The sequence below is a fragment of the Rattus rattus genome, chromosome 6, assembly GCF_011064425.1.
Source record: "Rattus rattus isolate New Zealand chromosome 6, Rrattus_CSIRO_v1, whole genome shotgun sequence".
NCBI lineage: Eukaryota > Metazoa > Chordata > Mammalia > Rodentia > Muridae > Rattus > Rattus rattus.
Window position 1 is genome coordinate 2,187,693 of NC_046159.1, and position 25,898 is coordinate 2,213,590.

Sequence of the window (25,898 nt, forward strand, 5' to 3'; positions counted from 1 at the left end):
TCCCTTTGAGCAGCAGAGTTCAAACAGAGACAAAGCCACCTTATCCGGGGACCCCTGGGTCCTTTAGATCAGGTCTCCATCACGCACCATGTCCCAACACAGAGCTCCCATCTTGACAATGGCAGAGGCCTCCTGGTGAGTTTCATAGAAACATGAAGAATACAGTCACGGAAAAAGGGCTGGGCATGTACCTCAGTGGGTGGTGCTTAGCTCATACACACAAGGCCTCACTTTCAATCCCAGCACTGCAGAAACCAACCACGGTGGGCCACACCTGTAACCACTCAAGACAGGGAGGAAGGAACAAAAACACAATGTCATCTCACCTCCATGACGAATGTGGGGCCAGTGGGACCCCATAAAACCCTGACCCCAAATTAATTAATTGATTATTAATACACAATAATAAGAAATAGCAAAACTATGCAGCTACGATACTGACTTCTGTCCGTCTCTCCCGTTCTCTTGACAAGAAAATTCACAAAAAGCTGTAATAGGACTCAGGACAGCGGGTAAAGCAACTTTCCATGCAATCGTGAGGAAGAGAGTTTGGATCCCCAGAACACATATAAATGCTGTGTGGCCATGCCAGGCCTCGTACAATGCCAGTGTACTAGAGGAAGAGACAGGGAGCCTCTTACCAGCTGCCAAAACAGAGAACTCTGACCTCAGGGAGAGATCCTCAACGTTCAAGACAGAGAGCAACGAAAACACCCGAGGGAAACCTCAGGCCTCAACTTGTAGACACACACATGTGCTGTGCACCCAGGCACAAGTAAAACACACGCATACCACATATGTGTGAAAAGTTGGGCTGGGAACTGTATGGTTGCTAGGAAACATTCTGATGCTGAAGGACCCAGCACTCATTCCTGACCGACCCTCTGTGGTATTTCAAACAGCCGTGGCTCCAACCATCTAGAAGACATGGTGGCCTGAGGAGGACAAACCAGGGAACCAACAAAGTGCAAAGCCAGGAAACTTACTCTTCAGATGACAGGTAAGGCTGCCGGCTCATGGCTCTGTTAGCACAGTGTGTGTGTGTGTGTGTGTGTGTGTGTGTGTGTGTGTCTGTGTGTCTGTGTCTGTGTCTGTTTCTGTGTGTCTGTGTCTGAGTGTCTGTGTGTGTTTGTGTCTGTCTGTGTGTGTCTGTGTGTCTGTGTCTGTGTCTGTGTCTGTGTGTGTGTCTGTGTGTGTATGTATCTGTGTCTGTTTCTGTGTGTGTGTCTGTGTGTGTATGTGTCTGTGGGTGTGTCTGTCTCTGTGTGTGTGTTTGTGTGTGTGTGTGTGTGTCTGTGTCTCTGTGTCTGTGTGTGTGTGTCTGTGTGTGTGTGTGTGTGTGTGTCTGTGTGGTGTGTGTCTGTGTGTGTGTGTGTGTGGGTGTGGGTGTGTGTTTGTGTGTGTGTGTGTGTGTGTGTGTCTGTGTGTGTGTGTGTGTGTGTGTGTTTGTGTGTGTGTGTGTGTGTGTGTGTGTGTGTGTCTGTGTGTGTGTGTGTGTGTGTCTGTGTGTGTGTCTGTCTGTGTGTCTGTCTGTGTGTCTGTGTCTGTGTGTTGCGTCTGTGTGTCTATGTGTGTGTGTGTGTCTGTGTGTGTGTGTGTGAGTGTATGTCTGTGTGTCTGTGTGTGTGTGTCTGTGTGAATGTATGTCTGTGTGTCTGTGTGTGTGTCTGTGTGTGTGTGTGTGTGTGTGTGTGTGTGTGTCTGTGTGGGTCTGTGTGTGTGTGTGTGTCTGTCTGTGTGTGAGTGTGTGTGTGTGTGTCTGTGTGTGAGTGTGTGTGTGTGTCTATGTGTGTGTGTGTCTGTGTGTATGTATGTCTGTGTGTGTGTCTGTGTGTGTGTCTGTGTGTGTGTGTGTCTGTGTGTATGTATGTCTCTGTGTGTGTGTGTGTGTGTGTGTGTGTGTGTGTGTGTGTGTGTGTGATGTATGAGTCTCCTGGTCTACAGCTGCCCTTCATGACTTTCTACACGGGTGTCGGGAGTCTACCTTCCGGTCCTCGTGGTAGTCACCTCACCGTCCCTCCAGCTCTCTAGTCCTTTCTCCATCCTTATGCTAATGGGAGATACTCTCTGTGCTGTGTAGGGTAGAGTTGGGTGTTTTGATGCCAGCAAACACTGTTTCAATATCCAAGTACTGGCATTGATCATTTATGTATCCACTTTAGTTCCCTTTTTGTTGAGGTAAATATTCAGAATCCTCTTCTCCAACTGGATCAACACTATACAATGTAATATCAAACTCTTTCTCGATCTGCCCTGCCACACTGTGCCCAGTGATTGATCCTCCCCACACGCGCTCGCACGTCACGTGCTCACACAGGGGAAAGAATCTCCGACTACAGTGACTGAAGAGCGACAGGAGACTGGGGATTGAAAGGCCTAGAGTCACATGTCTGACACTAAAAGAAAACACAACTAAGCGTGTGTCTTTAAAAACATCCCTTATCTCTTGGGTCTCTGTTTCCAGGGGTGTGTGAAGTATATAATTCCAGAACATGTGACAAAAGTTCCAACCCCAGGATGTACTTCCAGGACGGCGGCACATACGACCTGGATCTGCAACGGGGCTATCGAATCTTTGGGGATTTTATAATTCTCAAACTTTCACACAAGCATGTAAGTCCAGGTAGGCCCCTTGCATTCTGCCTTCACGGTCTTTGTGTATCTCTTCTCTCTGTGTTCTTACCGGCCGGACTGTGTCGTCTTCTTCCAAGATCGCAGTGGCACACGCACCTCTCTTGTAATCAACAACTTTCTTCTCCCCATTTGTGGAACAATCCGTCTACGTAATATCTTTTGCGACTCTCTCAGCACATATCAGAATTGGGAAATCCCCTCTTCATCAAGAGGAATTTCACTATTGGCCAATTTCACTATTTCAAAACGGTAGCAATAATAAGGCCAGGCTGTAAAATGGACAGGACGATTTATCAACACGAGGATCAGTCTGCATATAATTAATAATAATTAATTGAACACCCAAGTCATTCGGGTAAAATTCAAGATGGCGAAGTAGATCCAGAGTGAGAGGAAGCCTTCAAATCACAATGGGCTGGGTTGGCAAGATGGCTCTGCCAGTAGAGGCTGCCACTTCTGACAAATGGCGGTGGATCCATGGGAGCCACATGGCAGAAGGGGAGAACAGATCTACATGTGTGTCATGGTGCAGGTACACACACACACACACACACACACACACACACACACACACAGAGGCATGCATGAACACACATACACATGCACTCACATACACATGTACACACATACACATGCATATACATACACATGTACTCACATACACATGCACACACATACACATGCACTCACATACACATGCACACACATACACATGCACACACATGCCCACACATACACGTGCACACACATACACATGCACACACATACACATACACACATATACATGCATACAGATATACATGCACACACATTCACATGCACACACATACACATGCACACACATTCACATGCACACATATACACATACACACATATACATGCACACACATACACATGCACACACATACACATACATGCACATACACATGCACACACATACACATACACACATATACATGCATACAGATATACATGCACACACATTCACATGCACACACATACACATGCACACACATTCACATGCACACACATACACATGCACACACATACACATGCACACATATACACATACACACACACACACACACATACACATGCACACACACACATACACACACACATGCACACACATACACATGCACACATACACATGCACACACACACACATGCACACACATACACATGCACACACATACACATGCACACACATACACATGCACACATATACACATACACACATATACATGCATACACATACACATGCACACACATTCCCATGCACACACATACACATGCACACACATACACATGCACACACATTCCCATGCACACACATACACATGCACACACATACACATGCACACATATACACATACACACATATACATGCATACACATACACATGCACACACACACACAAAATATTTTTTAAGAAGACAATATAGGGAAGTAAGTGCTTCATAGCAGAAATACTGGCCAAATACTATCACCTGATGACTTGAAGAATGTCAGGGTTGAGCCTCCTGATATAATCAATAACTCCGCCAGGGAACCTCTGCAGTTTTGGGTTTTCGGTGTGCTGGCTTTTGCTAGGGAAAGTGTATAAAGCTTGGCTGCTACGCCTTGTACGACAGCTTTCAGAAGCAGCTGTATATCCTCTGTAACCTGTGAGGCACTTCAATATACAAAACCGAAAGAACCCACAAAATATTCCCATTTCTGGAGCATCTTGGAGACGCGGGGAGGCATGCCCACCCTCGCGCCCGTAGCCTCCTACTGAAGAAACAAGTGCAATTGCAGTACGTAATCTGGGTCGAGCTTGGCCCTCACCAGTTCTGACTGGCACCTCAGTCAGGTGAGGAAGGATAAAAGAGTAAAATACTCAGAAAATGTCCCCAAAGCATGGATGTCGCTGCTTTCTCTTAAGTTCACGCTTATAGTGAAGGACAAGATTCTAGAAACCAAACGACAAAATACCCTAGGTGACACAAAAGGAGAGAGTGCAGTAAAATGAACAGCACTTAAAACACAGGACATGTGGCTAGGGTGAGGACAAACGCCTGTCCAGAGACTGTCTTAGCCATACAATCACAGGGACAGCAAGAAAAGTATATAAAAGTGTTAAACCGAAAGTTAAAATGGTAAACTTAAAAACTGTATATGGTTGTGAAGGCAAAGCAGACACGATCAAATTTAATATGAAATGTAGTATAATATAAAAACACACATTAGTATGATAATCAGAAAAGCATGACAGGAGCTGGCAAGGCAGCTCAGCCGGTACAGATGCTTACCACCAAGTCCAGGGACGTGAGTTCAAGTCCCATAACCCACAAGGTAGAAGGAGAGGACCCATGTTCACAACTTGTCCCATGATCTCTGCCCAATAAGACATGTGACATGTACCTGAACACATAGATTGGAACACACACACACACACACACACACACACACACACACACACAAAGCACACACACTAAATACAGGAATACCTATTTCAAGATACATTAAAGAAACAAATCACAGACTAGCGAACAATGAATCCATGTGGGCAGCCCAAATTTGAGTCAGTACGTTATAAAGAAAAAGGAAAAAGGAAAGACTAACGAAGACAAGAAGTTGGACTGGTAGGTAGGTGGAGTGGATCTGGGAACGGCTATAGAAAGAATTTGATTGAAATACATTGTGTGAAATTCCCTAAGAATTAATAGAAATTAAACAAAAGCAGCTCCAAGCAGGCTCCCCAGCGCCCACGAAGCCGTCCTTCCGAACCTTGGTATTCTCGAAGGAAGCACCTTGTTGGCAGGACGCGATCATCCTCCGCCGAATCTGGGACATTGAACACGAGGATGCCAGCAGAAGGCTTTGCCAGCCTTGCTGTGTGCTGCCATGTGGTGTGGTGGAGCGGGCACAGGGAGGGTCTGGCTGCAAACTTGGCATTCGATAACCAGATCGGGTTTTAAATAGATCCCTGGAAAGAGCAAGCCGGAGAACAGGAGACTCGTTTCCAACTCAAGTAGAAACAGATCGAAGAGGGGACTTACGTGAAGACTCACAGTCAGGAGGAGGCACTGAAGTAAGGGAGCACTGGATGTCCTGGCTTCCAGAACAATCCTGGGCCTTAAAGAAGCTCTGTGTGAATAAAGTGGCTGGCTCACAGGCATGAGGTCCTGAGTCGAGGTCCCCAGTACCCAAAAAAAAAAAAAAAAAAAAGCCAAGTGTGCCAGTATTGGGACCCCGCATGCCTTCAAGCATTCTGGAGGGAAGTGACAAGATACTGGGACCCCTAGTGCTTACTGTTCAGTCAGTCTATTCAAAACAGAAAGTTCCATGTACACACACACACACACACACACACACACACACAGGCACACATAGGCACACATACATGCATATATGCACAGACACACACATACACATGGACACATACACATGCACACAAACACACACACATGCATACATATACACATACAAATACACAGGTACACACAGGCATACATACACATGCACCCACAGGCACACACATGTGTGCACACACATGTACACATACATAGGTGCACACTGGCACACATACACACAGGCACACATACATGCATACACACATGCACACACACATACACATGGACACATACACACACACATAAGCACACACAGGCACACATACACATGCACACACAGGCAGCATACATACATACACATGTGCACAGATACACACAGATGGACATACACACACACAAGCACACATGCACACCCACACAATCCTCAGGGAGGCTGCCATTGTTTCCCGGGCCTTTCTTTTCTATTTTGCTGCCTGGTCCTGAACACAGAAGCTGGGGCCAACTTCCTCACACTTCTTATCACTCTGTGGCTGTTTCCAACTACTCCGAATTCACCTCTCTCAGGAGACTGAAGACAATGTCAGTTATCGATTGAAGGAGACTGGACAGGGGACTCATCACACCTGGAAGACTGAGGCCACCCACAGACAGGCGCCTTTCAGCCAGGATGGTTTGAGATTCCCTTGTCACACTCAGCAGCTCTCTAGCGCACAGCACCCACTCCCTCCCACCTTGGAGGGCTGTAAGGGAAACATCTTTTACAGCACAGACATCTGAGAGGCGGCTGTGCTGTGTGGTCTTTAGACACCAAGTGGCACTCTTCACCGGTGGTTTATATGTCCCCTGGTCCACGGGACCTTGTGCAAACGGCAAAGAATAATGCTCATCACACTGGTCTGGGAGTTGTGAGGACAGGGAGGACGATCGATCACTGGAGTAATGTCCTCAGATTCATAGGTGCGCTCTGACTGGTGGGATGTGAGAATTCTGAACTCTGAATATCACCGCTGCTGGGTAGATCCAAGGCTGCGTTGTCTCTGATGGGAGCAGCCGCCGCTGAGGCCCGGCCCGCTCGCATGGGCTTTTTATAATACTTGTCTTTGTTCCTCTCTGCTGTTTTCTCTCCTCCCCCTCACTGTCTCCCTCTACTAGGATGTCAGGAAGGCGCTGTCTCCCTGACTGACTTCATTCTCTGCTCCTGGCTTGGAAAACGACTTTCTTTTTTCGAGTTGCGTGCGACCATACAGAGCCCATAAGAGATGGCTTTAAAGCCATCTTATGAGTAAAGCTTGGCAGCTTGGAAGCATAGATTAAATAATTTTATATTTTCTAAGCTTATTTTTGGTTCGTATCTATTCCAATTACTTAAGGGCGCCAGACTTCGAATATGTGTGGGGCGGGGTGGGTGGAAAAATTTCTGGTTTATTTAAAATTGAAGGAACACATCAAACAGAACAACAACAACATTCTCCATGGATCCATCCTGTAGCTCCCTCAAATCATGTCCTCTTTTGTTTTCGAATTAATCGTATCGCAGAGAAGGCCTGACTTGCATATATCTTCAACCCTACATAATGGAATTATTATAGTTAAACGCATGTATGCAAGAGCTGCAAGAGAACGGCGTGCTCCATATCTTCCCACAAGAACCCTTAAGTTATGTGCATTTCACTTCCCATAGTCAAAGTTAACTATTGTATGTATTCTGGGCCGACACAACTAGACTTTTTAAAGATTCTTATGGACGTGATTTTGCTTTAAAACACAGCTGATTTTCACATGGCATTCTGGGAATCAAGGATATGACCTGACATGGCTGGAGCCAACGTCTCCTGTCTCCTCCAACGTTAGAGGCAGCCCTGGATGTGGTAATCCACTCTTTAACCACACTTCAACTTCAATAACTGCACGGCACGTGGAGTCATTGGCTACACATTTAAGAAATTCTAAAGATGTAGAGTTGAACCGTATCTTTCAAATCGAGAAGTACTTCAACTCATTTGGATGCCAATGACATAGTATAGGGACCCATTTCATACGTAAACACCATGCCCATACTACTGATGTACAAAAAGCCATTCAGTTGTTTAATTTCTGTTTTAAATGTTGTGTTATTCACTTATTTGCCAAGGTGAATGTGTATATGGAGACCGGGGGACAATTTTCAGGAGTCAGTTCTGTACTTCTACAGTGCAGATTTTATGGGTCTGGGTGAACTCAGGGTATCTGGCTTGGTGGCAAGTGTCTCTACCCTCTGGTGAGTTTCCACGGCTGGTCTGGAGATGACTTTCATGTTATTTCCAATGAACCTTTCATCATCTCATGCACAGTTGATGATCTTCCAGTAATCATAATAATAAAATTTAAATAGTGTCACATTTGAAACGAGAATTTAAAGATCTGGCTATTTGTTTACAAGAATCACTTCAAGTTGCAATATCAGAATACAAAGAACACATCTCACTTAAGATCTAGTCCTTGTACTGGGCCTCTGAGCCTCAGAGACCCTGTCTGTGACTCCCAGGTTTTTATACTGGGCCCCTGAAGAGCAGAGGCCCCTGCTGGGAGTCAGGCTCTCATGAGGAAAGGCAATGGGAACTCAGTCGGCCTGTTCAGGATCCTTCTACAACAAGGAAGGGAGTGGACTCTAATGTAAGCATGACATCAACGCACACACTTCTCTCCCTGAGTGGATGGCTGAGATACAGAAGAGCCCAGAGAAAGGGCAGGGAAGCACGGAGGAGCAAAGGGCAGAGAGAGAAGCATCTGCAGAGAATGAGCTCTGTGCCAGGGTCCTGTGTGCAGAGGGTCTCCAGCCATCCCGGCATGCGCTGAGCTGCACGAATGCCTCTCCGTGGGCGCTCTCCATTCCAAACTCCTATCCCGTGCTTTACAACCTGCACTTTACATCTCTGGAAACATGATCTGGCCCACCTTCACTACAGGAACCTCATCCCATGCTGTACTTGGGACAGTGCCGTGCGCACCAAGCAGGGTTTCTGCTCAGCTCTCACATTCTGTGATAAAATAGAAAGGCTCAGTCAGATAGATGATGGATGGATGGATGGATGGATGATGGATGGATGGATGGATGATGGATGGATAGATGGATGGATGATGGATGGATGGATAGATGGATGATGGATGGAAGGATGATGGATGGATGCATGGATGGATGGATGATGATGATAATAGATAGATGACAGATGATAGATAGGCAATATAGATGATAGACAATAGACAGATGATAATCAATAGATAGATAGACAGATGATAGATGATAGATAGACAATAGAAATAGATAGATAGATAGATAGACAGACGGACAAACAGATCGAAAGAACAGATAGATGAGCTGATCTCCTCTGTAGTTTCAGCTCCCAGCCACTCGCTCACTAGTGCATGGTCACAATCTCTGTCATGGGACCAAAATCAGCATCACATGACTAGATGCGCCTCTTCATTTATGTATCTGTTGATAAATCAGCTACGATTGAAATACCAACTTTTAATCAGGTCAAGAGGCAAGGGTAGCTTCCTTCAGAACCCCAGACCACCCTCGTTCCATGTGCGCCTCCCAGCAGGCTCTGAGAGACAAAGGGGAAGCAGGTCACCGCTCTCCTCTGCCTATGGGAACCTGCCAACGGAAGTGAGAGGAACTGAGATCACTGACAGAACCGTCCTAAAGGCTCAGGGCCTTTCTCCCCTGAGCATCCTTCATGATAAAAAGGGAGAAGACAGCAACCAATGTGCTAATAATTCTGCTGAGAGACCACAAAGAACAAAGTAAGATTAAGGACATGAAAATACATTTTATTATCAGGAGTGAAAGGTGTAAGATTTCTGTTATTGTCCCAAACTGTGTTGTGATTTTTTTTTTACCTTCAGATTTAATCTCAGCCTGGTGGGCCTTGTTTTTAGGGCTCCAGAAAGCAGAAGTCACCAGCCCAGTGAGAGACCATTAAAGGCTGAGGAGACTCCTAGAAGCTCACCATGTAAGCAGGTGATACTGCCTGGATTAGCATTTAGTGTTTTGCCAAGCCCTGGGGCTACAATTAGCTCCTTGCATTAAACTGAAAAGCACCTGAGAAACTTGCCACTGAAAGGAAGTGGCCGATCTGCTGGTGACACTTAAGACAAAGTGGAACTCTGCAGTAAAAGGCAGGAGAATAAAGTTTTCCTCACTGAACTCTCAGAATCAGAGTGTGGTCTGAAGATGCCTGGGCAATTTCCTTTAATGAGGCTTCTCCATGTTTGTTTAAGAAGGAGATTTAACTTGCCCATTCCCTTCCAAGCCAATGTCCGGAATATCTATGTTTGGTGATGATAGAGGAGACATTAGGAATAAAACCACACGGCCACAGAGGGATGCGAGGCTCCAGATACAAGGCCTTATGCTAATTTTACCAAAATGTATATATTTCTTTTATATACAGAAAGTTATGGTGCTATATAAAGAGACCCTTAAATGCGACATGCCCCGAAGTTCAATTTACTGCCTGTCTATTGATTTCAAAACATAAAAATCACACGTAGCCGGGTGAATCCATGGTACACGGCCTGTCTTCGAGGTATATTTTAGTCTACACCACCATAGCCAAATCATATACCAAAAATTTAAATTCTGAGTTTTTTTTTTTATAGGATGCATTTAAATGTGAGACAAAATAGAACGAAACAAACAAACAAAAACTAAGCTAGTCTTTGGCCCCGAGTTGGAGTCTCTGAGCCCCTGGTTCCGCTACACTCCACTTTCTACAGCGTAGCATCTATTGTTCCTTTGTGCGCCTGGATGCTGATGGTTCGTTAGGGGAGGTGGCTGCCGATTCTGTGAAGCCGCAGTTCCCAGAAGAACAGAAATGTAGCGTATGGAGAGAGGGTTATATACCAGATCTCAAAGTGAAATGTCAAGAATTTCACATACCAACATTAAATCTTGAAATGTGCGCAAGTATTCAAATTATTTATTCTATACACAGCTTTCTTGGCTCAACTCCCCACTTAGGCAAGAAGTTAGTTGCCCATCTCTCCCTTCAATAAAATCAGTATGGGAAAGTAAGTCTGCCATCTAACTCCAAAGCCATGGCTGACTATACATCACAGGACACTCAGGATCCATTCCAGTACAGCTACCCTCGGTGGCAAGAACAAATTCACTGTGACATGGTGATAGGAAACACCAAGTGGCCCTTGGTTCCCTACATGGCTGTGGCAAATGTGTTGTCTACAGTCACAGCTCTCTGTCACAGCCACTTCACAAGGGACATTTCCACCTGGAGAGGCTCACGGGATAGACTTCCCTAATGACCCTAATGACGTGGTCCCCTTAACGTAACCCTAGTCAACTGAGATCCAGTGTGCCTAGCCATAACAGGGTGATGAGTTAGCCGGACAGGACTTCCCTCCTGCAGCTTTTACCAGTCTATAAATGCATGGGAGCCTAAAGTCAAGATTTTCTATTAGGTTTGTAAGGAAGCCCTCCGCGTGGGCAGTTAAAGTAGAAAGCCTGATGTCCCTAAATCATACTCTTTTGCACCTAAAAATAACCTGTGGTACCAGGATCCTCAACATATCCAAATTCATAACGTGCCGTTCGACCATCTGAAATGAACCCACATCCAAGCACAGCTTTATAGTAATGTTGATGGAGGAAGGTCTTAGGTTCACCTGTGGCACTGCCTGACTCAGTGGTAAAACCCTCTTTGTTCTGATCTTACCAACCGAGAGCTCTTGGTGTGAAATTTTAAAATGGAATTCACTCTTTAAAAAGGAGAAGGGGGGGAAGAGGGGGATGGAGGAGAGGAGGAGGGGAGGAGAAGGGGAGAGGGTGGGAGGGGGAGGGGGGGAGGAGGACAGGAATGAAGGGGAGGAGGGGAGGGGAAGGAGAAGGGGCAAGGAAGAGAGGGAGGAGGAGGGGAGGGCAGGAGGAGGGGGAGGAGGAGGAGGGAGGACAGGAGGAGGGGGAGGAGGAGGGCAAAATTGGGGACAATAAATAACCTCTCTCTCCTGGGCAGGACTATAACAGTCAGGGCCTTAAATCGGAACAAACCAACCCACTGTTTTTCCCTGTCCCATACAAGATGAGCTCAGCAAGGGGAGGCTCCCTCACTACTTTGCAGTGTTCGATGACCAAAGGCATCTCTGGGGGGTGATTTGGAAACTATGTTTCCCTCTGCGTCTGCATAGAATATTCAGGCTCATTAGGCCTGCCACCAGCACTCGGTGCTGCTACAATCCACAGCACGAAGCTCTGGCAAACACCAACGCTGCCATGTGTGGGCCATCAACATTCTGGATTTCCCCTCCATTTAGGTTCCGAAGATACAGTGCGTATTGGATGATTCATGAAAATTAATCCGCCCCTAAAGTTTGTGACTATAATTAAAGCCATTGGGAATAAAATCAGTACTCTGACTGCAAACATCTTTGTTTTTTAAAAAAGGGGGGGTATCAGTGTGTGGAAACACAAAAGACAGAATGAAGACCACCAAGAGAGGTGTGCTCTTTTCCTTATAAAACATCTATTTATCACAGACCTGCTCTGTGAGGCAAAAGTCATCCCTATTGCCAAGGACGGCAGCTCGGGCTTGAGTGGTCACCTCTGATCACACCTTGTTTATTGTGTGAAGTCCTGTGACAAGAGGCCTGCCCAGAAAAGCAAGTGCCGTAAAGATGGGTGGGGTATTAATAAAATTTGAAAACCTTAAACCGAACTAATCGATTTGCGGCTAGATGCTGGTTAGACGTTATTTTCTGATCTGGGAACGGAGAAGAAATGTTTAACTTGGTTATGGCTATAAACATGGCATCTCTTCTAAATTAAATCAATTTCCTTGATGAAACTAATTTCTTGCCTGAAAGGTATTGAAATAATTTCATTATAAGAAGGTCTTTCCCTCAGTCCTGTCCATTTCTACTAAAGCAAGCCATTAAATGCATGTACAGTAGCGTGTAAGTCACCTCAGGGTTCAGTTGCATGTGCAGTAGCATGCAAGTCACCTCGGGGTGGGGGGCCATGTGGGAACCCTGGACAAAACAGAATCCAGATAGCGCATTCTCAGCCTCTCACTCCTCCCACTGTTATCTTCATTACCACCGAGCGTGTTCCAAATATGCGTACACATTAAGATCACAGAATAGGAGACCTTGCAGGGACAGACCTTTTGTCCACACGTATAACTGAAAAATCAAGACCAGAGTGCTAAGCGCCAGGATAAACACAGGCGCAGAGAGTCAAGCTTTTACAGCTTTTGGGAGTGCCAGGCCAACATGGATGAAAAAAGTGACTCACACTCGGCTTCTAGCCCCACATCCCCAGTTACTTATCTTATGGGGATCATCGTCAAGGCGCACAGACAGAAACCGGAAGCCGTGTCTGACCAAGTCAGACGACAGGACATAAAGGTGATGCTTGTCGATGGGAAATTAAGCCAGAAAGAGGTTACTCGGAGGCAGAAGGGTTATCTTATGCAGAGGCAGGATGCAAAGGAACCTGTTACGTTGTTTCTCTTGGAAAAAAAAAAGATTATTGGGGTTTTTGTTTTCTACCACTATATAATTCCAAATGTTCTAAACATAACTTTAGTCTTTTACAACCAGAAATAAAAAGCAACAAAAATTTTAAAACTGTGGGCTTTGAGATATTTTTTAAATGCATGCATTTTTCTCATCATGAAACGTGTGTTATTCGTAGAAGTATAACCTATCAGATAATAAAGGAATATTTCTCCACTTTCAATTAATAAATATTCCTTTATGTTATAGAATTCATGATGGTATCCAGTACCCTGAATTTTTCCCTAAAGCGCTGACACCCTCCTCTTTAGGGTCACAACTGTCTTCTCTACTTCACACTTCTTGTAACTGTGACCAAGTTGACCAATAAAATTTCAATAACGAGCCCTCCGGTGCTTGAAAGGCACAAAGAGTGATATGGGAAGTTGTTCCCCACACAGACTGTGTTCTTAAAGGACCCAGCATGGATAAAGCTAACCGTTTTGGATCCTCATTTCACTTCCCAACCCATTTACATATCGCCTTTTATGCACTATTTAGGATAACTTTAAAAAGTCATTCTAAAAACATTGAATCAGTTCAAGAAACAGTCATATCAGACACACATATATGCACACATACTGATGCAAACACACACACATGTGCATAACTGCATACCCACGAAGGGTCACATGAATGCACACACTTAGGCATATATAAATATGTACATATGCATGCACATACTTATGCACACTCACATGTACACACATACATACATGAGCATATACATATATGCATACACTTATACATACTCGCATGCACACACATATACACATGAACATATGCATACGTGCACCCACACTTATGCATACACACATGCATATGCATTCACTTATGTGCCCACACATTACATGCATGCACACATATACACACATTCACTCATGGCCATGCACACATACTCATGCACATAAACATATACACACGTGCACACACACATATATTGCCCACACACACATACTAACAAACCCTTGGGAACTATAACAGAAGAGGGCAGGGGAAGATCTGTAAGAGTCTAAGGTTGAAGGACTGAAGCAACCCAGTGTCCCCTGAATATGACAGGGTAGCCACACTCAGGAATTCACAAAAACTGTGGTTGCTGGACAAGACCTGCTCAAATCCAACTAGTCAATATCCCAACACGGAAGCAAATGTGCCCACAGCCCTACATGACAAGACACCAACCACTGATGTCTTCTGAGGAGCAGACAGCCAGTTTTCTTTAAGGATATGGCCCCTAGTAGGTCAACTATGGTCCAGTGGGTAGACCCACAGTTATGAACAGTATAGGTTGGACTTGGGTGGTTATTGAAAAGAGAGAGAGGATGTGAAATTGAGAAGGACCTGGTAGGTAGGTGATGGATTTAGGATTTCTGTGGGGTGAGTATGAGCAAAATATATTGTATAAAATCCCCAGAGAATAAAAATGATATATGAAAAAAAGAGTATAGTTTGTTTTGGGTAACGTTTAAAAATTATTTCTTACTATTTTAAAAATCACCCCCTAGGATTATATCGAGCATGTTAAGAGAAATTTTGTAATGTATATAAATGAATTCTAGAAATAATTGATGGATAAGGAACTAAACAAAAGGAACCTCTTAAAAATGAAGAGACAAACCGAGGTAATCCACACGAGGAACTCATCCCCTGATTTCCCGATTACAATAGGCACGTGAGTCAGTTAAGGACCGAGCCTGTGTTTTCCCAGCATGGAGGTGTGGAGGAGCCATGAATAGGCATGGAACATACGTGTAGATTACATCCCGAGTCTAGAATTCATTGCTATGGAAATTAGTTCCTTCTAAGTAAGTTTTAAGACCTAAGTAGTCCGCAATAACAATAAGGATTAATTAAGCAAAAATAAAAGTGTTGGACCTGTAGCTTGGGAATCCAGAGCGGGAAAGGACTGGCCATCTGCAGACCCAGAATGCACGAGGAGTGGGTGATGGGTGTCAAGGACCAGAGGGAGTGAAGAACTACATTGGATATTTGTGACTTAAATAATTCTGCGTATCACAGAGATCTCCGAAAGCGTCCACATAGACCTGCTCTGGGCACGGCTGCTGTGCTGAACAATCACCCCCCTGGGGAGCCACAACTGACCACCCTGGGTTCTGACCAGGTCCAGTGTTCAGCCACAAAGCCTAAGGCTTTAAACAACTCCTCAGGGCGCCCAAGTAGCCCCATCTTTTGCTTCAGCTTTACTGGGCCTTGTATTTTAACGATGTTTTCTCACAGAACATCTCCCTGGTTGTCACATCACATAGACTATTTTTTTTTAAAACCCATTCAGCTCCTTCGCCCATCATCTTCTTCTCCTGTTGGTCTCAGATTATTTATAGAGACTTATTTTCCTTTTTTGAGAGAGTGTTTGGAGTAAAATATTTCCCAGTGTCCACATCCGTCATTGTCAATCACACCTGACGTAATGCTCCGAAGGGAGAGAAAAACGTTCAAGAGAAACCGAAGTAATAATTTCCAATTATCTACCTAGCGCGATTCCACCTGAAGTGAAACTGTAAGAGACCAAGAGCCAGGAATACATTCTCATGTTATCAACTTTTTTTTTATATGTAATTCTCAAATTTTGGCTCTTCTGCCTTAGTTCCTCCATTACAAACGCTGCCACGTTGGCAGCTAATCAAGTCATGATTGGAGAGTGCTTGGAGCTTAAATATTCTTGGAAGAGGAGTTAGTATACAGGTGCAAAGTAAAAGAAAAATTTTTAAATGTTTCCTACAAATTGAAGGGGAAAAAAATTGTAAAATTCTGGTCAGGCCATGTGTACACAGAGAGAAAGTGCCTCCACACGGCTGTCATTGTGCGGGGACGGGCCTGCACAGGGTGGACACGTCTCTCTGAGTTATGACAGTGCAATCCAAATACTTCCCGAAGCTTGGAAACAGCCTGTGCTACACACGAAAATAAAAACGCTAAATGATAAGGGGGAAAGAGATCCCTGAAACAATCAAACAAACAAATTAAATCCAACAGAACAAAAATGCGTGTGCTTTCTATCCATCACTTTCCCAAAGGGGAAAAAAAATTATCCTCAAAGATCGGAATTTTTAAGAATGAAATCCAGTCTTTCTTAAAGGAGAAATGAACACCGGAGCAGTTGATGTCAACAACTAGGAGATCTGTGTGGGGCAACCTCTTGGAATGGGCACTCTCTGGCTAAGACATCCCTGGGCGGCTCTCCAGAGGTCGTCGCTGGGCTGGAGGAGGGAAGGGGGACAAGGGAGAAACAGAAGGCCCATACTGTTCATCAAGGAAGTTGAACATCGATCTGTCAGTCACTTACGTGCTGACTGAGGAGCCCAGAGTGAGCCAGTTCCAGTTGAAAGAAATGTGGTGGCACAGAGACAGTAACCAGCCTGCCTTCCTAGAGAAGTTAGGCTCAGGCTGAAATCTGTCCAATGGCTAAGAGAATCTGCTGAATGGTGAAGGGTCACCACAGAGGGGCTCAGGGAGAGAGCAGAGCTCTTGACCACAGGAGTGGGGGAAGCGCAGAGCTTGCAAGCTAAGCTTGGGGGTGGTGTGAGGGCCAGGTATACCAGAGCCATGAGCGCTGTTGAAGACTTATTATTTTCTAAGTCAGTGACATTTTTCTACGAAGCCGTTTCTCATGCCCTCTCATAAGTTTAGAGTCTGAGAGGAGTCGTTCTAAAGCTTATTATTCAAGATAAACTTTTACTGAACTGAACTGGTGAGAAAATAAATGGTCCAGAAGGAATTATGAGCCTCTCTCTTCAGCAGAAGGCACCGACAGGACCTCTTGGAAGCATTTTGTGGCGAGAGGGTGTTGGCCAGTAGCTGGTGAAGAGCCTGATTATGGCAGAGGGTAAATTTTGCCTTTGAAGAGGAAATTCTTAGAGTGGCTTCCCTGATGCCGGACACAGAAGTCCATATTTCTGTAATAAGCAGACTATAGGCTTCGGGGAGCAGGCATGGCGCAGCAGTTAAGGAAGAAGCAGACGGGGAGCCCTCAAATTTCACGTGCCCTGTGACAGCGATGAATGCAGCCTGAACCAAAGTCCTAAACCTCGTAACACACTGTGAGGAGGTTTCGGAGCCTGGCTGCGCAGGCAGAGTGTGCCTTTTGCAGGGGACAAGGTTGTAGTACAACTTCCATAGGCCAGACGGCTGGTGAGTCTTTCCAGACCTCCATTCTCTCTCTCTCTCACGGTCATGGCTATCCCCTCACCTGACCCTGCAGCTTTGCTGGTGTTCCTCTCCAGTGCTGGGTAGGTTGCCTTCTTCCCTGGGAATACACATGAATAGCAAGAGGCACGGATGGAACGAAGGTCTTTCAGTCAAAACGACTAAGGGAAGATGCTCCCAGAGTAAGGGTAGGGACTCACGGGTGCAAACTATTGTTGAAAAGCTGATTAAATGTGTCCCCTTTGCACCAGAGTTGTCCCAAATGGCTTGCAAGATGACAGATGGATCGGTCCACCTTGCCTTTTGGATCAGCTCTTTGTATCAACAATATCTGGAAGCACACGTCACGACTGCCCATCAGGCCTGGCGAGGAGGTCACACGCTTGAGGTGGTTGTCCCTGAATAAAACATTTGGCCAAACTGAGAAAGCAAAATGGGCTTTCTGAAGAGTTGGATTGTCTTTCTAATCAAGTCCCCTCCTGGTCTCCTCTCCCATGCTTGTTCTTTACTTTGATCTGAGGTGACGGCGTGGGACTTTTCCCGTTAGTCCAGAGAGACCGTTGACAAACAAGATTTATTCATCTAGGATAAATGGGGTCAAACAGAAGTACGTGTGCAGAAGTTACACACATACACTCACACACGTGCACATGTTCACGAGTATGTGTGTGGATATCACAGGTTGCTGGGGTAGAGTGCTTGCCTAGCATGCACGAGACCCTCAGTTCAGTCTCCGGCATGGCATGAACGGGGCCTGGAGACTCAGGCCTTCAGTCCCAGCACTGTGCAGCGGTCGAACAGAAAGGTCACAAACCAATCCACTCGCTTGGTTACATAATACGTTCGAGGCCAGATGAGACCATCTCTAAAAGAAACAGAAAGTGCGAACGCGTCCATCCCCTAAGGCCCCGTGTTTATCATAGAAATCGGACCTGCGGAGGCCGATGGGGACGGGCTTCAGGGCTGGGTTTCCTCCCTCATCTTCCTTCCCATCAGACAGCAGCCTGTTCATCATTCCATATGGCCTTATTGACAGTTGACGACAACTTTTACTCATCATTACATATGGCCACTTACAGTTGACAGCTGTCACCCAGGCAAGTTCACATACGTTGCCGAGTAGTCACATGGCACCACAGATAGGAGGGTGAGAGCCAGGGCTGGTGAGCCACTGATCAACCCGTAATGAGCTGGGGCAGCTGGGAGACTCCTTCCCCAAACAAGCCAGGTCTCACAGGAGGCCACACCACCTGAGCCAGTGCCACTTAAACATCATGCAACTCCCTGGGAACATTTATTCATTTATTTATTTATCCATTCATCTATCCATTCATCCATCCATCCATTCATTCATTCACCCACTCATCCACCCATCATTCATTCACTCATTCATTCATTCATTCATCCATTCATTTGAGTTCTTGAGTGATGTTCTCACTATGTAACTATGTAAACTCTCACTATGTACTTTGTAAACCAGGCCGGCCTCAAACTCCCTGGGTACTTTTAAAGCACCATTGTTTCAGCATGGATACATTTCTTCCGCTTTTGTGTCAAACTGATCTCCCAAAGACAACAACGAAGGCTGACATGAAGAAAACTGAAGTAGGAAATGTTCCGCCTTATGAGAGGGCATCTGCACATCCCTGCCTTGACCTGTAATTCAGGTCAGGGGTTCTGGACAATAAACTAAATTCCAGGTGGACATGTCAGAAATGTATCCGAATTGCCTATTTCCAAGCACATACATGGTACAGTCTGGGGTAGGCTGTTACTACTGCAATGAACTCAAAGTTTGAAGTGGTAAAGTTTTATTATGTTTCCTTTTTTCTCCAAAGAGCGTGAGTCATGAGGCCTAAATGTGCCTCCGCACAGTCTGCTATGAACCACTTTTTCCATGCACACAACCACTGTGGCGGATGTGCCCACCTATGCCAAACAGGCCTTCTGGAAGGGCTTCCATCAAGGGCAGGAGAGTCACTTACGGTAGGAATGGTAACATGGATCTGCGGGGAGAGGGAGACAGACCGTGGAGACACAGGCTGAACAAGTCAGAAGGTTGGTTTTCCACGAACACCAGCAGGAGTCAAAAATGGCACCGCGGTTGTCCTTGGAACAGGGCAACTGCTGGGTTTGCTGAAAGGCTCAGCCATTGCAGGGTTTTTAAAAAAAAATCTAAAGGCTAGAGCATTTCTGTTTGAACTTCTAAAGTGTTTTAGAAATCACAACACCCAGCTAAGAATAACATGGACAATAGATTTCCCAAACCATTATTTTTATTTTGCTTTCAAAATACGGTGCCTGCTAATTGAGAAGGTCAACTTTAAAGACACAAAATAAATTCATTATGAGGTACCTAGAAGTCACCTACATAGATCTCCAACTCAAAAGATGCATGCTCTGATGTAAGAAGTCTAATTTAAATGCCCACCTCTTCCTTTGGGCATAGCTGGGAGCTAATTGAAAGGCACTTAACAGAGGCAGGTCTGGGCAATGAATGCTAGCTCTCAACAGGAAGGGCCTCTTGGTGTAGGGAGAGGTCAGACCCCAAGTTACCTGGGCTTTAACTCCATGGTCCCTTGGAGGTGACCTGGACGTCTGAATACAGGTGAAAATTAAAATCAGGCTTAAATCTCCTGCAACTGCCACCTTTGTTACTTTATTGAAATACCCTAGAGAGATTTGCACAGTGCTCTCTGGACAGCTGCCGGGAGACCTCTGGCTGTGAGCTGCACACTTACTGCCTAGGCTCACAATTATGTGCACCACTTCCAGGCAAGAAGCACTTTGACCAGTCCTAGAAAGCTAATGCCTAAGGATTTAAGGTTCCTTCCTTAAAAATATTATTTGTGTTTTGTGTGTGTACGTGTTTTGCCCACGTTATGTATGTGTGCTGCATGTGTGCCTGGTGCCCACGGAGACCAGAAGAGGGTGTCAGAGCCTCTGCAATTGGAGTAAGAGCTGACTGGGAGCCACCATGTAGAGGACGCTCACCTTAACAACAGCAGGAAGTACGCATCACCACTGGGCCATCTCTCCGACCCCCGTGTTTTCATCCTCTATCAGGTGCACGCCAAACTGAACAGTTACGGACAAAACCTAGGTCAGAGCTGAGAGCTGACTCTCGGGGTGCTGTCTCTTCCGGCCAGGGTTCCAAAGACACAAGATGCCTTCCTGAGGACCCTCGCCGGAGAAGGTCCTATCCTGTGCCCGGTGGCAGGCATGCCACATGCCACAGGGAGACACCTGACCAGGCCTTCCTTCTCCCAGTCTGTGCCATTTTAACCCTCTCCTTTGCCCAGTCAGGATTTCTGTGGATGCACATTATCTACAGAAAGTAAACAGGAAACACATTTTGTTCCTAGTCCTTTGGATCTTCATTCTGACCCCCTCCCCCCAGTGTAAAATTAGATTAGATAAATATGTTATGGTTTCTCTTGTCAGCCTGCCTTTGTTACAGGACTGACAGCTAAGACTCTTGGTACAGGTAAAGAAACACGTTATTCTTTTTGGCCCTGCAAAGTGTGCGCTCTCTCTCTCTCTCTCTCTCTCTCTCTCTCTCTCTCTCTCTCTCTCCTCCCTCCTCCCTCCTCCCCCCCATCCCCCTCCCCATTCTCCTCCCCTCCCCTCCCTCCCCCCTCTGTGTGTGTGTGTGTGTGTGTGTGTCTATGTGTGTGCGTGTGTGTGTGTCTAGATAGCCATCAAACATTAAATAGTGGATGCATTTATGGACACAACTGCCTCTTACACCTTTTTCCCTCTGCTCCTAGGGCTGAAGTAGGGGAGGTCAAGTCGCCAAACACAGAACCAGGGCTGGAAAGACGGGTAAACAGTCGAGTGCTCGTCAGGTAACTGTATCATGAAGAACAGAATTCAGATCCCCAACGTGCACACAAATAGCATGGTGGTTGGTGTGCCCACAGCCTTAGGTGGGGGCTGGTGTGCAGGGTCAGAGACAAGCAGATCCCTGCAATGTGCTGGCAGCCATTCTTGCTGAAATAGTGGGCTCTGGGCTCAGGAAGAGACCTTGTCTCATAAAATAAAATATGGTACGACAGAGGAAGCGCATGATTTCAGTCTCTGGACTCCACAGTGCACGTGTGTGCACACATGTACATGTATCTCACATACCACAGCTCACACACAACACATAGAGAGAATAGTATACTGACTTCTGTCAGCATTAATTCCCTTTAGCATCACGGATCCAGTCATTCATAGAATTGTTCAAAGTCTCAAGGTCAAGGGTAATAAAGGAAGATGCCAGGTACCATCTGCTGTCCTGTATGACATAAACGTACACAGCCCTACATACATCACACATATGCCTGTCCTACACACACACACACACATACACACACACATGCACACACACATGCACACACACATGCACACACATACACACACACACACACACACACACACACACACACACACACACACACACACACATGCACACACACATGCACACACATACACACACACATACACACACACACATAGACACACACACACACACAGAGGGAAATAAAAATCTCAGGCTGGGTTGAAAGGTCACTGATGGCCTATCTTCTGAATGCAAGGCATAATGGTTGGCAAGATGGCTCCGTGGCTAAGAGCACTGATTGCTTTGGCAAAGGATCCAGCCTCAATTTCCAGCACCCACATCTTGTCACATAAACCTCTGTGAGTCCAGTTTCAGGGAACCTGACGCCCTCTTCTGGTCTCTGAGGGTAGCAGGTATGCTCCCCTCATAACATGCTGCACAGACAGACAGACAGACAGACAGGCAAGCGAACACCATCCGTATAAAGAACGTTTGAAGAAAATGTAGTTAAAATCGAATGATTCCCTAGTAAACAGACATCTTTCTCCTCGAGGAGACACAGAGGATGAGGGACCCTTCCAGGTATATCAGCCCCATCAAAACACCAGGCTGATGATCAAACAAGCTAATCTCCTTGGTGCCAGTCGGAAGTTTACCTCTGCTCTCTGAGCCAGAGTCTCTTGCCGTACAGGTTTGCCTTCCCTTCCTTTTCTGCAGAGAAGAGTTTGGTTTCACAGGTAACTGACAGCCTTCAGCGCCTATAGGTTACAATGGCTGAATGGAAAGATTTGCTTTGGTGAATTAAAACGAAACAACTTCTCCGAAACAAAGGGTAAAAGCCAAAAGAAAAAGAAGTTAAGGGGATTAATAGGCCAGGGCTTCCTCTGGTTTTACATTTAATTTGATATCACGAGAGAGCTGCAGGCATTTCAAAACACGTCTCTTTTATTCTTCTATCAAGTCTGCACGATTTTGGCTCCCGCCACAGAAGCGGTTCGGTGGGGAGGGGAAGGCTGAATTCTGCGTCTACGCTAAAGAAAAAGGAGAAGAGGGGTTGACCATCACCCGAGGCCCCAGCTCCTGCCGAGTGCCTGTTGTTCTGAAAGCAAGGTGCTCCACACGATCTAATCATCGCACTAAACCTTGTTACGAGCCCTTTTACAGCTCCAATATCTGGGTTACATGGAAACACGCTGGAGAGCCTCCTTGTAGTATGAAATAAATGTCATTCTGACTGGCATCCTCTCTTCCAGCAAGTAATTTCCCTCTGCTGATAAATCGATACGGCGGAAAAACAAATGAGAAAGCACAATGGGCAGAGTGTGGATTACATTTTCATTCATTCCAGAGCCCCTGCGGCCAAGTTTTTCAAAGCAGAAAATGATGCACTGGGGCCGGGGAAACGAGAGAGATACATGGAGATGCTGGGATAAGAAGAGAAAGACAAAGGAGGCAGGAGAGAGAGGGGGAACAAAGAGAAAGGCCGAAGAGATCAGAAGCCAGTGCAGAAGACAGCGCCCCTACCAGGCGGGTCAGAGCTTCTGCCAGACAGAAAGATTTCCATCTGAATGCTCCCTCAGTCCTTCACTGGGAGATGACTCAGCAGGGCAAGGCATCCGCTACCAAGCCTGAGGATCTGAGTTCAATTCCTGGGATCCACACTAGGGAAGCAGAGACCTGACTCCCTCCAGTTGTCTGACCTCATGTGCATGCCATGACGTGTGGATGCACACACACACACACGCATGCACTCATACACACACACACACACACACACGCATGCACTCATACACGCACACTCACACACACGCATGCACTCACACACACACGCATGCACTCATACACGCACACTCACACACACGCATGCACTCACACACACACGCATGCACTCATACACGCACACACACACACACATGCACTCATGCACATACACACACACACACATGCATGCACTCATACACACACACACACACACGAGTATAACTTAAAAGTAAGGTTGGGAAAACACATGTGCACTTTTCTGTTTTGACATCATGATTCTATAAAGCGACAGATCATCTGAGAAGGTTCTAAGGTCAGATTCTTGGCTGGCCAATTATTGAGGTCAGCCATCAGGATTCAGCCATGAAAACACAACTAGAAGTCCACTCCAAGATGAACATTGACCCATCCAGCCGTACACTAGCCATTTTTTGTTTCCTTTGTCTCTAGCACTCCTGGGAGAATCAGTGACCATGAAGTGTATCTTTGAGAACAAGACCACTCCCAGAAGTGACCAAACCCAAGAGAAGCGTCATTATGGGAAAGAGATCTGAGACATAGTCTCATTCTTCACTGCGATGTGGATGATATTCTGTCTTCTCTGGGTAAGATAACAAAGTCTAGATCTGAAAACCCCACTTCTCTGTGAAGAACAGAATTATGATTCCAGTTATTACTGTGGTATTTAATTGATGTTAAGGCATGGAAGTGAAAAAAATAACAGAATTCTAAAATCTTAGTGTACAGGTAGCATTGATTTGATATTCTACCCTGCATTCTAAGGCACTTACTTCCCCACACCTCAATCTCCTCAGCTATAAAATGGGAGCAATTATCACCATCTGACTGTTTTAGGGAAGAATGAATGAGTTAGTCTAAACAGAGTGTTTGGAACAATGGCTGTCTCAAGAGCTGGTGCCACAGAACTCAGAAAAATAGAGTTAACTATAGTCATCGTTTCTACCTTTCCTCCCTATCTACAGTTGTCTGTCAGGTGTCTTCCACAGCTTCTCTTTGGTCACAAGATAACACTGGACACCAAGGAAGGTGGACTGTGTATCTTACAGGGACACCTGCTTACAGAATTTGTTGAATACCTTTGTGGTTTTGCCTTTTGTCTTTCTGAGACAGAGCCACACCATGTGACCCAGACTAGATTGTAAGTCATAACCCTGTGCCAACCTCAAACTCACAGAAATCCCCCTGCCTCAGCCTTAAAATATCTGGGGTTATGGGTGTGCATCACCACACCAGTTTGAAATATTCTTGACTGTGCTCATGATCCCAAGGGCCAACGCAGCGCCTGGGCAGCCAGAGTGAGTTAACAAACTCATCACTACATCTGACGTGCTCTTTCAACTTCTTTCTTGGACTGCTACAGGCCTCCAGTTTGGACGTGGGTTGCCTGGATTTTGTGAATTAAGTGCTTGGATTCATGTCCGCTAGCAACTCTACGCTCCTACCCAGTGACCTACCCACTTGGCTGTGTAAGAACCAGAAGCCATTGCCCTGGTTCTTATCGAGGGCTGCTCAACTGTGAATAACAAAGAGAGAATGTGAGAAGCCAGGCAACAGGGACAGTGGTGAGTGCAGTGCTGGCCTTTGCTTCTCTTTCTCTCAAGTCAAAGAGGAGCTTCCTCCAAGAACAGTGTTCTCCACACGTTCTGCCCCATCCTTGCGGCTCAGGAACCTTGGCTGTCTTTCCCTAATTGCTTCCTGATGCAGTGTCCATACAACAGACACACTCTGGCCTACATGGGATGTATAAGCCAGTTTGCGCGTCCAAGAGCAAAGTATGAATGTTGACACAGAGACGTGGCCTTTGAGGGCATGTGGGCATGTGGGCTGACATCGCTAGGAAAACTCAACTGCTTTCTAGTTACTGAAAAGGGTTCAGTGTATGGTTTTGTTGTGATTTAAGTACTGCTCTATGGCCAGGTTAGGCTGTAGGGGACATGACAGCTAGAAAGGACAGAGGGCAAAAGCTAGAGGGGGAGTTTAAAGGCACATTGTAAGGGGAATGCAAAGTGGAATTGTTCCTAATTAAAGCAGCCAGGGAATTAGGGAGGTGAAATGTAATTATCTACATTAGAGTTTGGCCAGGCTTCTCTACTCACTGG